Source organism: Dermacentor variabilis, chromosome 10 (assembly GCF_050947875.1).
Source record: "Dermacentor variabilis isolate Ectoservices chromosome 10, ASM5094787v1, whole genome shotgun sequence".
Classification (NCBI taxonomy): Eukaryota; Metazoa; Arthropoda; class Arachnida; order Ixodida; family Ixodidae; genus Dermacentor; species Dermacentor variabilis.
The window spans coordinates 39,287,585-39,301,811 of record NC_134577.1 but is presented as its reverse complement, the minus strand read 5'-3'; the positions used below and the strand labels follow the sequence as shown (position 1 = coordinate 39,301,811).

The 14,227-nt window shown below is 49.8% G+C and overlaps 1 protein-coding gene across 6 annotated transcripts in view; it reads left to right on the top strand.

Annotated features, from left to right (window-relative positions):
- Positions 1–14,227, top strand: part of LOC142560352 (uncharacterized) — a 262,537-nt gene that overhangs the window by 75,822 nt on the left and 172,488 nt on the right. The window contains exon 1 of one of the 6 annotated variants that reach the window (XM_075672384.1): positions 2,862–2,999. The exons of the other annotated variants lie outside the window; for them this stretch is intronic. The gene's annotated coding sequence lies outside the window, so the exon portion shown is untranslated. Of the gene's footprint in view, positions 1–2,861; positions 3,000–14,227 lie in introns of those variants that run through there. 6 annotated transcript variants of the gene reach the window in all.

Here is a 14,227-nt window from a genome sequence, read left to right as displayed (position 1 = left end):
TCTCCTTCTTGCTATCTTCCATTTCTACGTTTCTGTATCCTCCTTCCTGAAGAGTAGGCAGGCGTTGGGCCCCTTCCGGCGGTAGTTGCCAGCCTGCTCCTCGCTTTCGCTTTGCTGTCAAACGTATCTGTTTTGACAAATAATAATAATAATAATAATAATAATAATAATAATAATAATAATAATAAGTTGCATGTAGCACTCTCTTTGTGTGTGTGTGTGTTCCTCTTTAATTCGGGTTACGTGCAATCATTTGTGCTTCCCGTTAGCAAGTATGTATGCTCATACCAACTCGCAGAGTGTTCAGCTTTAGCTACGTACATTATCACGAGCAATACCGCCGAAAAATGATTGCGTGTTGTCTTTATATCACGTGGTCGGCACACTCGCCTACCGTTTTGCTGGCTTCAGAACTCTCTAACCACTGTTACGATCGGCCTGCAGAGGCACCGACCTACAAAATTCTCTCAGCCCGCCGCAGCTGCGGGGGTGGCGATATTCGGAAAAGCGACCTTGGAACCCTCCCCAGCCCGCTGCGGTGACTCGGTTTGTAAGGACGACAATGCGCCTGGTCAACAGCCCGTCGGCGCCGGTATGTCTAGACGCTGTCGGCGGACCAAATATTGTTAGTGATGTCGCCGTCACGGTTTGTTTGGAGTGGGGGAACTCCTGGAAGATGTTTTGCGGTGCGGTCTCACGGGCTCCAGAAGCCGTCAGTCAATGGACAGACGCGGCGGCCATTGACTGCGGGGTCAACTCTGAGACCAAGAGGCGTCCGCTCGGGGCAAGACCTTTGTCTGCGAGAAGCCCTCTCACCTCGGTGTGTTCAGTGAAGCTAGTGCGAAAGTGAGTGTGTAAACCCCCCCCCCCCTCAAAGGCTACGATGACTTTGGACGCTCCGAATGGTCGAAGGTTGAACGGCCGTTTTCCCTCACCTAGGGAGGACAGAGTGTTTTTAAGGAGCCGTTGGCGGCTCCTCAGTGTGCATTCTCTTTCAGTAATGCTAGACTGATCAACTGTAACGTTATCGACCCTTCACGTAGGTATTGTAAACAAATTCCATATTCCTCGTTCTCGATGAGAACAAGTCTCTCCCTTCAACAACGTGCTCAGCGTGGATGAGTTGGACGACGGCATGGGCCAGCTACCATCTATTTCATACTACCCGACCCCAATCCTTACACCACGTTATACCCATCCCGCAAATTACGAGGACCACGGGACGCTCAAAAACGGCGTCGCCCGGAGGTTTTATTGGAGAGTTCTAAATGGGAAGGGGGGGGAGACGCAAGCGTTGCCCCCCACCCCCCGCCAGCGCCTGGATCCCGTTCATCTAAAACTCTCCATATTAGCGTCGGCGGGGCGTAGTGCGTGCGGCCTAATCCGACGCGCCTTCGCGAAGGCGACTGCAGCGCTCCGTCACCCCGAGCACCGCCCGACATTTCCATTGTTTACGAGTCGAATTGAGGACGTGTGCTCTCTGGAGCGTTACGGACGCGCGTGAAGAGCCCCCCCCCCCCCCCCCCCTTCCCCACTTTTCTGGAGGCCGACGTCGTTTTTATTTGGATGCGAATCCTCGTCGCGACGCGTATAGACGCCCGTTTTGGGCAGACGCGTAATTTTGAGGACACGAGAATCGCAGTGTCCAGAACTCGGGATGGCGCTAGGCGCTTTATACAAATGGGTGCTAAACGCGACTTCAGCTTTGAATAGGTCGTAACACAAGTCGAGTGCGAGTCGAGCCAAGAGTAAGAACGGGGCCTAGCTGTAGTAGTTGTAGTCGTAGTTATTAGTGGCACGCGGCGAGAGTGCTAGAACAGTGGTGCACGATGGTGGTTGGCGGTGTAAATTACTTCGAAACAGAGTCACGCATTTCCTTGTCCTCGTCGTGCGTTTTGTTTTTGCTTGTGAGCGTTTCAAGAGAAGACTGAAAAAAAAAAAACGAAGTGCTTCTCCACGCTGGTGGAGAAGCACCGCTTTTTTTTTTTTCCTTTTTCGCATACATGTGGCCCGTGATAGCTACTTGTTGCAGAAAAAAAAAACTGACGTAATAAACGAGCGACGCAGACGTAACTACAACCAAAACACACCCGAATAATGTCTATCATATAGCGCTAAACTGTTTCTGCTGTGCCCGCACCACGTCCCTGCGCCTGGACATGCCTACCCCGTTTTCTTCCTTTTCTGTCTTTTTTTTCTTATTTGACACCTGTCACTTTCGTTTACTCTCTGTCAGGGAAAGCCGCGCAAGAGAGGGAGACGCTCAAGTCGACGACGTCATCACCTTCGCCACCCCTCCTCTCTGTCGCGTATTGAATCGGGGACGCGCACTCGTCATGAGTGCGCGCGTTTTTGCGACGGGCAACCGAGCGAGCTACAGGCGTAATGAGGTGACGCGGGTAGGGACCTCCCCCTTGTGTGTGTGTGGACGTGTTGTATGGACACCCGCGGTGGGGCCAAAGACAAAAGACAGGCCGGTAGGGGTGTGTGTGTGTGGGGGGGGAGCGGCAGTGCGGGGAAGCGGTAGACGAGGAGATGGGGGACGTGCTTGTTGTGTGTTGTGCGGCGTGCCGCGAAAGGCAGCATCGCGGGGTCCCGTCGAGCTGTGCGCAGCCGCGCGTATGTAGTCAGCACAAGGGACAAACAACAGAAGCTCAGCGATGAGTTCTCGGCGCGTGTTTCCGGACGCAGGGCGTCCCGCACGCGTACAACTCGCGCGGGAGTTCATTGTTGTGTACGTACGCGCGGTGGTGTCGTGGCTTTGCCGCCGCCGCCGCTGCTGCTGCGCCCATGCCGGTCTAAGCGCTGCCGCATCGGTGACTGTCGAAGCGTTGTTCGGTTCGTCGAGGCCGTTTGCGTCGGTGAAAAGGAAAAGTTAGCACTGGTGCTCCAGCGCGGAGTTGAATCACGTTGTCCTTGGAGCAACTGTCGCAGTCGGTCTCTCTTTTACACCGGGGTTCGACGCGCCTGCTGAGTGAATGCTGTAGCGGGAAACAATGGTACGTCCTTTCGCAGCGCTGCCCTTACGCGAGAACGGTGCGGTTCCTCTGTGCTCCTTGCGTTGCGTTGGCGATAACGCGGCTAGCATCGGTAATCAGTGCACGCGGCTTTCGGAACACTGCTCTTTACGAAAAGTTGTTTTCACTAGGTCCTGAACGTCTGTGTATAGACATTTATAGTTTGTAGAGAGTCCGCAAGAAGCATACCGTTTATGGACAACCTGTATGAACTCGAGGCTGGGCACATTCAATTAACGACTGAGTTATACTTACAACTTCTGTGCTGGGTCCGTGTAGGGGCAGTGTAAATAGAACGTAGAATAATGCACTTCCGCCTCCTTTATAAGTATAGCATCCTTTGTTCTTATAGGCAGTTGTTTGTCGATAGCCGCGAAGGAGAATCGCACCGTACACGCATCTGTATGGAGACGCAGCGTGTTCATGGCGTTCGCCGTTCAGCGCCACCGAATCGCACGGTTCTGGCTACCGTGTCGTCCGTGCGAAAGCATCGGCTGGATTGCAGTGGCGCTATCTTAAGCCTCAGCCACGGCTTACGCAACGCCTTGCGAAATCTGAGAAATGCACTGGCATGGGCAGGTGTGTAACTGTAATCCATATCGGTAGGTTCGTGCTCGGTTATGGAGGACTAAAACAGACTGAAGTGAGACTTGCGTTTTTGTCTGCTTCGTCACGAGGTCTCGTCACGTATTCGTGCGTAGATCGGCCAGGAGCCCCGCCATGCACCGCTTTCCTCGTATACCCATATCTCTGCACTTCGCAGTTCATGCACTTTTCCAAGTCCTGCGCCGGCGGTCACACTTTCAGTTAAGAAACTCGTCTGCAAACCCGTTCTGTCAAGCGTCTGGTAGTTACCTAACGTGGCTTCTTACGAAGTCATCAACAGTCGGCCGAAGCAGCGCTTATACCTTCCTGCTCTCTGCAGTTCAGTGCATGCATACTTTTTCCGAGCGCCTGCCGTCTACTTCACGCTTCAGTAAAAAGAAAAATGAAAGAAAGAAAGAAAGATCGGTGGCTTGCTCGTTTCTGAAAGCTCCAGCGTCTTCTTACGTGACTTCTTACGAATTCATATCGACAGTCGGCGCGCTCACCACTTTCTTCGTACACCTTCCTGCTTCGCCCTTGAGCGCACGGCCTCTTTTTTTTTTTTTTTTTCATTTCCTATTATTATTATTTTTTTTTCTTTCCAGTACACTGAATCATCCTCGTCGCGCTTCAGTGACCGCGCGGGGCAAGATCGTACGACCGCCGCTCGAATCGCATGCACACGCTTTCACAGGCGCACCAGCGACTTAATGAATTGCTCGGCAGGGCTTTTATGAAACGTCGCCTCTGCGCCTGCGTAATGTAATGTATACGAAAGTTCCTCCCCCAGCACTCTCTCTCTCTCTCTCCCACGTGTCTCGGAGAAGCGACCTGTGTTAGGGAAGGGCGGATGCTGGTCGCATCCGCCGGCCGGACAGCATTCTTGGCTGCAGAGATTCGCCGACTCGCGTTCTGCATCACTTAGGGATCGTTCTGCACTGGCGCTCGTCTGAGTTCCTTCTTCTTTTCTTTTTTCTTTACACACGTCTCAACCTTCGTAAACCTCTAGTCGCTGCACCAGGAGAACTCGGTCTTTTCTGTTTCGCAGTGCAAGCGTTGTCACTGCACTTCATGCTAATGCCAGTCTTTCTCGGATCCTTCGTATTTTTTTTCGCATCCAGGGTGTTTTTGACACGCATCGGCGCATCAGAACGGTCGTAGGTAGAAAGCCTGTATTCGCGCACGCGTTTTTCGCGAGCGTCTTGCGACTGCACGAGGTGTCGCGCTGTCGGCGTCGTGTGCTGCCGACGAATCGGGCCAAGCTTATGTAATATTCATAGTCGCGTGTATTGTCATGACTGCAGGGCCCAAATAAGTTGCAACTCGGGTGTGTGTCAGGCCTCTCAAGGAGCGGTGTTACGGGGTCCCTACGTTCGTTTCGTTTTGATGAAAAGAATGATTCATTCGTTTCTCGTGCGCCCAGGACCAGTGGGGAGCGGGGGGGGCATGGGTCAAACGCACCCCTTCGGTGCAGATGTGGTGTAAAGTGCTGGCTTGGTGGTGGTGGTGGTGGTGAATTGTAGCAACAGGCGGGTTTAGCCTGGCGATCAAGGCCGGCAATTGCTCCGCCCGAGCGTCTCTTACAATACCGCTGAAGGGTTTCACCATATATGTATACGGCCGGTATCGGAAGTTTACTGGCCGCATGGTGAGCGAAATATAGCCGAATAAGTTGCGCTCCCTGGTGTGCGAATTTCCTACTTGGACTATAGTATATATATATATATATATATATATATATGTAATATAATATGCTAACTACGTAGTGTTGTACGATTTTACTCTGTACCTTCGCAAACTGCTCGGAAACTCGACATTTTCGTGGAGCCCGCTCTCCGCAACCTTCTGGCGCCGACTGTCGATGTAAGCGCACCTTCTGGTTGTCCTCTGTTCACCTGAAAACATGCTCAAGTCGGCGTTGTCACTTCGCAGTTAATTAACCGCGCAGAGCGTTAGCTGATGATCGTCTATATAGTCAGAGTATATATATTGCCCTTAAGGCATAATTCTTGGAGCGTATATGTGTATTATATGTGTGCTGTGAGGCCTGTGTTGCGTATGAATTGAAGCAGTGTTTTGTGGAATCTGTTCTCATGTATCCAGCGGTCATAGCTGGTTGTGACACTGTAGCGGAGGCCGGCTGTAGCGGAGACGCGAACTAGTCAGAGTATATACTCGCATACTTGGGTTTGGGGGCGCTTATCTAGCTACGCCGCCTTGCTGTGGACATTCACGCGAGCAAAAAAACAAAAAGAAAAGACGCTTTCGGTGAACTGCGCCGTAAACGGTGTCATTTTCCATGCGTCTTTGTGCGTCGCCGTTGCGCGGACACCCGTTTATAATTACACCCGAGATCGCGTATAAGTACGTCGCTCATGAAACCGTACGACCGTCGCGACTCCCGTGCTCGAACGCTTCGCTTTGTATATCTTGTGTATGCGGGCAATCTTTCCTTAAGGGCCTTCTTCTATACGTGCCGTGACGCGTAATTTTACGCCGTTAAAGACCCGTCCGCACGCGTTATACTCTCCGCAGTGTGTCCCTGGCGCTTGGCAGAAAACTAGCAGCTGTGCTTTGACTCTCTGATGACTAGTTCTCGCACACTGCGCGTTTGTTCGTTCACCTTTCTCTCTCTTTAATGACCTGCGCAATGTCATGAGCCGGCGTCCCAAGAGCGCAAGTGAGCACGTGAACTTGGCGTGAATGCGCTCCGCGTGTTAGGGAGGGCTTATCTTTTGTGTAGTCTTGAAAGTTAAAACCTTCGAGTTCTTTTTTTTTTTTTTTTATACATAAGCGTCTCTAACAATGCGTGGTTTAGGAAGAGGTTGACGACAAAATGTCTGGCAACCTATTTCCAACCGCACTCACATTCACTCTCTCACACTCGCCCGTTCATTCATTCATTCATTCATTCATTCATTCATTCATTCATTCATTCATTAACAAAACGCACCTTCCTCACCTGCGGACAAGGTCACACCTGTGCCCTGCGCAGAAAGTACAAGAAGACAAAGCCCACTTCAACTGCGCTTGTAGGCTGTTTGCAGTAGGAACGAAGGGCATAATGCCCGCACAGAATTTCCGTCAGACTGTCATTCCTCGAATACTTGACCGATGTGAATTGACACTGCCTGTGCGTCGCTCGCAACGAAAGAGCTGCTCATCTGAATCCTCAGTGACACTGATCTTAACGAGATACTATAGTTTATCGAGCGTTGTTGTGTGTTTTGCGTCTGTTGTGTATCTGTGACCGCGCGCATCATATTATTTTTATTCGTGCCCATCGGAAGTTGAACGCCGTAAGCACGCCGTCCGGCCGACTTCTCCAGGATCCGACGCAGAGCCCGTTTCTCCTCTTGCGGCAGTCACTGTGAAAAAAAAAAAATGAATAAGAAAAGTAGGGAAAAAAGGCAGCTATGTATGCATGGTGAACCAGCCGAAAACTTTCTTAAAGATAGGTCGCACGCGCGAGACCGGGACAGCATGCGGAAGTGTAATCTGCAGCGCCTCAGAGGCGGACTTCAAAATTTGACTTGCACATTTTTATTTCCTCTTTCGCGACGGAAATAAAAAAAAACTGAAAATCGCGCTGCGGTCGTTTCAGCTGCAGCCTTTAGCAGTGCCAGCTATTCCCTCAGCCGACAAACGCGGCAAATGTGACGGCGTAAAAAAGTTGGGAAAAGGTGTCCCGATATGCGCTTCAGGCACTTTCGCTGCGGATTCGCCGGCGATTTCGCTGGCGATCTTTCTTTTCGCGAAACCGTTTGCGACGGGTACTAATGTACATCAAGCCAAGGAGTGTGAAAAATAGCTCTCAAGTACAGTTTTAACGTCGTCGAAGTATGGTATGGTATGGAGAACTTTATTGGGTCCTGAAGGTCAACCATACGTTGACGCGGGCCGCTCCCACGTTGGGACTGTCAGGCCGAGCCCTTCAGCCACATCGCGGGCCTTCTGGACTGCCCGTAATTGGTCAGAGAGTGATTCACTGTGTAGCATTTGCCGCCACCAATCTTGTTCCTTGTCACGGTCTGTGAAGACCGCGGGGCACTGCCAAAGCATGTGGTCAATAGTAATGATGCCATTGCACTTATTACAGTTGGTTTGAATTTCCCTCTCTGGATAGATCCTGTTAATAAAATATGGACTTGGGTATGTTCTTGTCTGTAGCAAACGTAATGTGACCGCTTGGGCTCTGCAAAGCTTACCGTGTGGCAATGGGTATTCCCTTCTGCTTAAATAATAATGCTTCGTGATTTCGTTATATGTTAATAATCGATCCCTGTGTTCCCCGGGTGAAGTGTAAGTTGCTCGGTCTTGAAGAGCACGGCTAGAAAGTCCTCGTGCTGCTTCATTTGCCACCTCATTGAGGTTTCTCCGAGCTCCGTCCACCACCCCCAGATGTGCAGGAAACCAGCGGATTTCGATCCTCTCACTCTTGACCTTCTCTAATAATTTTGTTGCTATCCGTGTCACATATCCGTTGGTAAAGTTGCGTATGGCTGTTCTAGAGTCGCTGTAAATATGTGTCCACCGATTAGCCCGGATGGCTAAGGCGATTGCTACTTGTTCTGCTACTGTGGGGTCCTTGGTATAGACGGTGATGGCATCCTGTATGTTACCTTGAGTGTCTACGACAACGGAGGTATACGCATCCTTATTTTTAACCCAGGCAGCGTCAACGAACACCGCCTGCTGCTTATGTTGATCTATGTCTTGAAGGAGTGCCTTCGCCCTTGCCTTCCGTCTCTCGAGGTTATGTGTCGGGTGCATGTTCCTAGGGAACGGGGTCGTCTTTATTGTTTCTCGTAGTCCCGCTTGCAATTGTGTTAATAATTCTCCTTCGTTGGTGTGGTTGTTAATTTCTACGCCAATTTCTTCAAGTAGCGCCCTCCCAGGGCGTGTCCCCATTAGTCTCTCCTGGTGGGCCACCTGTTGAGCCTCAGCTATCTCCTCTAGTGTGTTATGCAGCCCTAGGCGCAATAAGCTATCATTGGCCGTGCTGATGGGAAGTCCTAGTGCAGTCTTTATAAGTCGTCTGATTAAAGCGTTTAGCTTGTTCTTATCGGCCTGTGTCCATTGTAGCATGCCAGCCACGTACGAGAAGTGGCAAAAGGCGAATGCATGTACCAATCTGATGGCACTATCTTCTCCTAGCCCCTTATGCTTGTTGGTAACTCTACGCAGAAGCCTAATGACTTCTTCTGACTTGTTAGAGATGTATTCTATCATCCTGCAATTAGATCCGTTCGCTTGCAGGAGAAGTCCTAACACTCTAATAGTCTCCACCTGCCTGATTGGTTCTCCATTCTTGGCGCATATGTCAATGCGGGGTTCTTCCTCTGGGATATATCCGTTCGGCCTGCGCCCACGCTTACTGCTCCGTAATACCAATAGTTCTGATTTTTTAGCAGAGCAGTTCAGTCCCATACCCTCAAGTGTTGTTTCTACCACATAAATGCTTTCCTGTAGTTTGATCTCTGTTTGTCCCATATTACCTTCGGCACTCCAAATTGTTACATCATCTGCATATATAGCAAAGTGGATACCCTCAATCTGCGCGAGACCTCGAGCCACTTTTGACATTGCCAAATTAAATAACATGGGAGATAGGACAGACCCTTGTGGTGTCCCACGATTCCCAAGTTCCAGGGTTGTCGATTGGAGTTCGCCTAACCTGAGACAAGCAGAACGGCCACCGAGAAAGGCTTTGACTGTATTGTGCAATCGCTTACCCAATCCCATCTCCGAGAGGATATCCAATATGGCCCTGTGCTTGATGCGATCAAAGGCCTTTTCTACATCTAGGCCTAGAAGAGCTCTCGTATGTAGCGGGCTAGCAAGAATAAGGTGATGCTTGATTAAAAGCATTGCATCTTGAGTCGAAAGTCCAGGACGGAAACCGATCAGGTTATGCGGAAGAACATTTCTGTTTTCTACATACTTAGTCAGTCTATTGAGTATGACATGCTCCATGGTTTTGCCCAGACATGATGTTAATGATATGGGTCTTAGGTTATCTAGATTGAGTTGCTTGCCTGGTTTGGGAATAAGAATTGTGTTAGCAATTCTCCATTCCTTCGGATAATCACCGTTTTTCCAGAGTTCGTTGAAAGTGTTTTCTTTTTTTTTACCAAAATATATTAACTGCGGGCCTTTCAATACAGTTTTCACGCCGTCGAAGTTTTTCTTTATTTTTTTACCAAAAGATATTAACTCCGGGCCTTCCAGGCGCAGTTGAGAATCGCCAATTTTCTTTCAAGGTAACAAGCGTGGCGTTGAAAATGTGTTTCTTAAACCTGCAGGGTTGTACAAGATGCCGCACCAGCTAGTACACGCGGAGCGCGGAATTTCTAGCTCTGTTAACGTTCGTGCTTTTTCTGACGGCTCGATTATGCACGATGTCAATTCTGAACGATGCGTATATTTAAATTAAAATTAGATTCCGGCGGTTATTACGTGCCAAAACCACGATTTGATTATGAGCGACGCCGTAGTGGGGGGACTCCAGATTAAATTTCGACCACCGGAGGTTCCTTAACGTGAACCCAATGCGCGGTACCCACGGACGTTCTTGCATTTCACCGCCATCGAAATGCGGCCGCCGCGACCGGGATTCGATCCCGCGACCTCGGACTTAGCTGCGCCACGCCACGGCAACTACGTCACCTCGGCGGGTAACAATACGTATATCTGTATCGGTCCGATTTTATTAATCTGGGCATATTTTTTAATTGAAACAAGCGTTTTATTTTATTTTTTATATTTAGTTTTGTCGGCAATAAATTGAATAACAGGAATGGATATCTATAGTTCTGAGCGTCATCGTCGCAGAGAGCCAAGGCTAGACTGGGCGGAATATTTGCATACGTCTTCTTATAGGGCCATCATTTTGTCTGCAAACAGCCAGAGTACTTATACGGCCTTCTCATTTTGCCGACCAATGTATTTGTAGACTGCGGAAGCAAACCTGTTGACAAGTTCGCAAAATATCCCAGAATTTTTCTCCACTGCATTTCCTTCCGGCCATTGAGTCGTAAAACACCACATGTCGCTACCATCGCCGGTGCTACAGTCCGCGCTCTGTGGTGTTCTATAGTATTCCACAAACTGCATTACGTGTATGCGTACAGGCTAGAACTTTCTAATGCGTAATGGTCAAGTGAACGAAAACTTAGCTAAATCATTACAGATATACGGCGCCTGATCTCGACTATACACACATACCGGCATGCTGCAGCCTATACACATACTGGCATGCTGCAGCCAATTAACGTTCCTTTAGCAACGCGTGCTACGGCGTTGGGATGTCTTGCTTGCCCGAACGGGTTGCAGATAGCGGTTATGGGCATTCGTGAAAACTTTCGAAAAAAAAAAAAGAACAAGAAAGTACTTTGCGTAGCATGGAACTTAACTCATTAGAGGAAGGAATTGCCCCCTTCCTCTGAGCCTGCATATATAGTGCATTATATCGTAGGATCACTGCTTGCTAGTCGCGTAGCGTGGGAAGCACAGAAAAAAAAAAGAAGATTGCTAATGCCTAGGATCTGAAAGTGGTGCGGCGCTACATCCACTTCGCGCTTTTAAGCACTGAGTGACCTTTGGCCACGAATGCGGCAGACGAGTAAAAAAAATATATAGAAGTAATAATCGCGTATGAGCAGTGAGGAAAAGAAAAACTGCAAGATCAGGTTCCATGTAGGAAGGACTGTTGGGAGGAAGTTATGAAAAGCAAGAAATAGAGGAATCCTGGGGGCCTCTTCCTTTTGCAGGAGCATGTATACAGGCGACGCGATAAGCGGCGTCCTGTATAGCGCGCATCTGGAGCACGGTAACCAGTTTTTTCTTTTTTTTTTCCTTGCGTTTCTTGCCGGATGTACCGCGGCGAACTTGCGTCGCTTATGCGTGTTCAACGTCGCACAACTCCGGAGCTTGCAGAAGCGTCGGCCGATATGTATCGGCAGCTATGGCAGCGGCGCCTGGACGACGCCGACCGGGCCTTGTCCCGTCCGGCCATCGACGACCGCTTCGCTCGCTGCCTGCGCCGTGGAAAGAAGTGCGTGTCTTAGCTGTAGAAAGGCCCTGGCCTCGCATGCGCTGTGTGGCGACCGGTATACGTGTGTGATCGCCTCTTCAGCGGCTCCAAGGAGCGCGCGGGAAGAAGCTTAATCGCCTCTTCTGAAACCGGGTCAGCTGCGGCGCGATGATGCCCTCTCACTCTCGTCGTTCAATCAGGGGGGGGGAAGACCTCGGTTTGTGCCTGCGAGTGTGTGTGTGAAAAGTCTCGGGGGCGAAGGGTGCGTCGATTGCTCAGTTCGTGATCGTTTTCCATGGTATACAGCCTTCGCGGTTGGGGATCGATTTCTTCTTCAGATTGCCGTTCTTGAAGAAGCACTTTATTCGCTGCAAGCGCTTGGCACGGTTGTGTACCGAGGTATAAAGCGGCTCGGTCTCCGTGTGTCGGTTCGCTTTGCACATCGGAAGCTATTCTGGGCTCTCTCCCGGCTCGAAGTGATTGACGCTCGGCGCAAACAGTAACCGCTGTCATCCGAAGGATGAGGAATGAATGAGAGCCAATCGGTCCTGTGAATGATCCGCGTGTATAGTAGTGTCGTTGTTTGTTAGTTGGTCTCAAGTAAAATGACACAGCGGTGGCGTAGAGGTAGAGCATCCGCCTCGCGTGTTAGAGGCCCGTGGTTCGAATCCCGGTGCCGCGCAATTTTCCGGATTAAAAAAAAAATCGGCCTGCGACGCTTTCGCCTTAATATGTGTCATCGTTTAAGGCGCCTAGTGCGATGTTCGGACATGCGGTAAAAGAGCTATATCGTAGACCATTTTTCGAGACCGGGATTTTCGCATTATTGCCCCCGTGCGTCGCAGGCTTGGAAAGTGAACGCGTGCGCTGCTCTTGCTTATGAAATCGACTGGCCTCAACGACCGACTGCGGGGGTTATTGGTAGCCGATGGTTTTCTCGCTGCTAATGCTTCCCTCTCTCTCCTGTCTTTCTTTGAATCCCTTAATCGGTTTCCCCTTTCTTAGGGTTTTCCCCTTTCTAACTGGAACTAACCCTCCGACATGCACTAGGTGTGGAAGTAGACTTACAATCCTTCATGTTCTCGTTCAGTGCCCATTATTAGAAATAGAGAGAAAAAAGTTCTTCCCTTCCTTATATACCTCTGCACCCAGTCTTCTTTTTAGGCAATGACCCTCTATTTAATTTTAAATCAGTGCTCAAGTTCTTAGAAGAAACTAATACCATAGAAATCATTTGGCCAGGCTATTTGTAGCACAGCCTCTGCTTAGAGGCTGTAGCTGCAATGAAATCACTTACACAGCACATGCCTCGCAGCCCTTGCACTGAAGGGTTCTGCAGAGGCACTGGTGCTGCTATAAATTAACATGTTTTAGTATCTTATCGTTCTCAACGTACTTTTAACAGCCATAGGACTCACTTTTCATTGACCTTATTTTAATAGATACATATTTTACGCCATTTACAGCGAATATTTTAGGCCAATATACAGCCACTCGATTACCGCCATATTCATCGATACTCATTGCCATTCATCACCAAATGTCATGGCGCTCTTTGGCCATTTCTGGCCCTTGCGCCAAGAAACAATATCCATCATTAGGGTAACAATAAACCGTCGCCCGTCTCGTTGACCTTCTCCTCCTCCTCCTTCCCCCATTGCCCCCTTCGCGAGTTCGTTTCTATGGCTAGCCACTTTCCTTGACACGAAATAATGTACTGTATACTTAGGGCTTTTACGATCGATGTACACGTTCACCTACAGGGCATGCAGGCACATCGGCTTCTTGAAACGTCGCGCTCGAGGGTTCCGCGGTAAACCGCATTTTGGAGGAGGCCCGGAGAGAAACGCGTGTCCGTTCGGTTCCGGCTGCGCGGGTTTCGATTTTAATCGATCGCCTATGCGATTGCTCGGATTCTCCTTGAGAAACCCCGTGCGGATTTGTAACGGAGTGAGGGTCCGTATTCGATCCCACTGTGCGTCCATATACCGTTATCGGTTTCCTCTAAGAGAAACCTGCTTGGCCTCCAGCTCGGCGCTGTGACTGATGGAGTATGAGTTTCGAACCTGTTCGGCAGGTATGGAGGAAAATAAAAGATAGCCGACGTGGTGTCGGACATGTTTGCAGAAAATTGTTGGAGTTTAGCACGACGCAGAGTTGAGCAAGTTTGTTGGGTATTGTGTTATGAAAGGCGGGCGCACGGACACGAGAAGGAACGCACACGGGCCTGGGCTCCGAGATAACGTGCGCAGCTCCTATCTTGGAGGTCATGCCCGTGTTCGTGTTTACTTGTGTTCGCGCGTGGTTGCGCGCCCACGTTCCAGTAACATGTCGCCGGAGCGTCGTACAACTGTGCGCTGGGCATGTTGGTAAGCGTACTTGTCAGGCATTTTAGCGTAAGTGGTCATGGGCAAGAGGAATGTGTATGGATGCCCAGGTGTCTACGCCTCGTACCTGTGTGCCTGTGCTGAAATGCAATTGCGTAATGGTGAATAGCTTTGACTTAGCTTGATTATCCACGCTCTCTCTCTTCTCTCTACTGCTCTCTGCTTCTGGAACGAAGCTCTTCGAAATAAAGGAAGTTCACTTT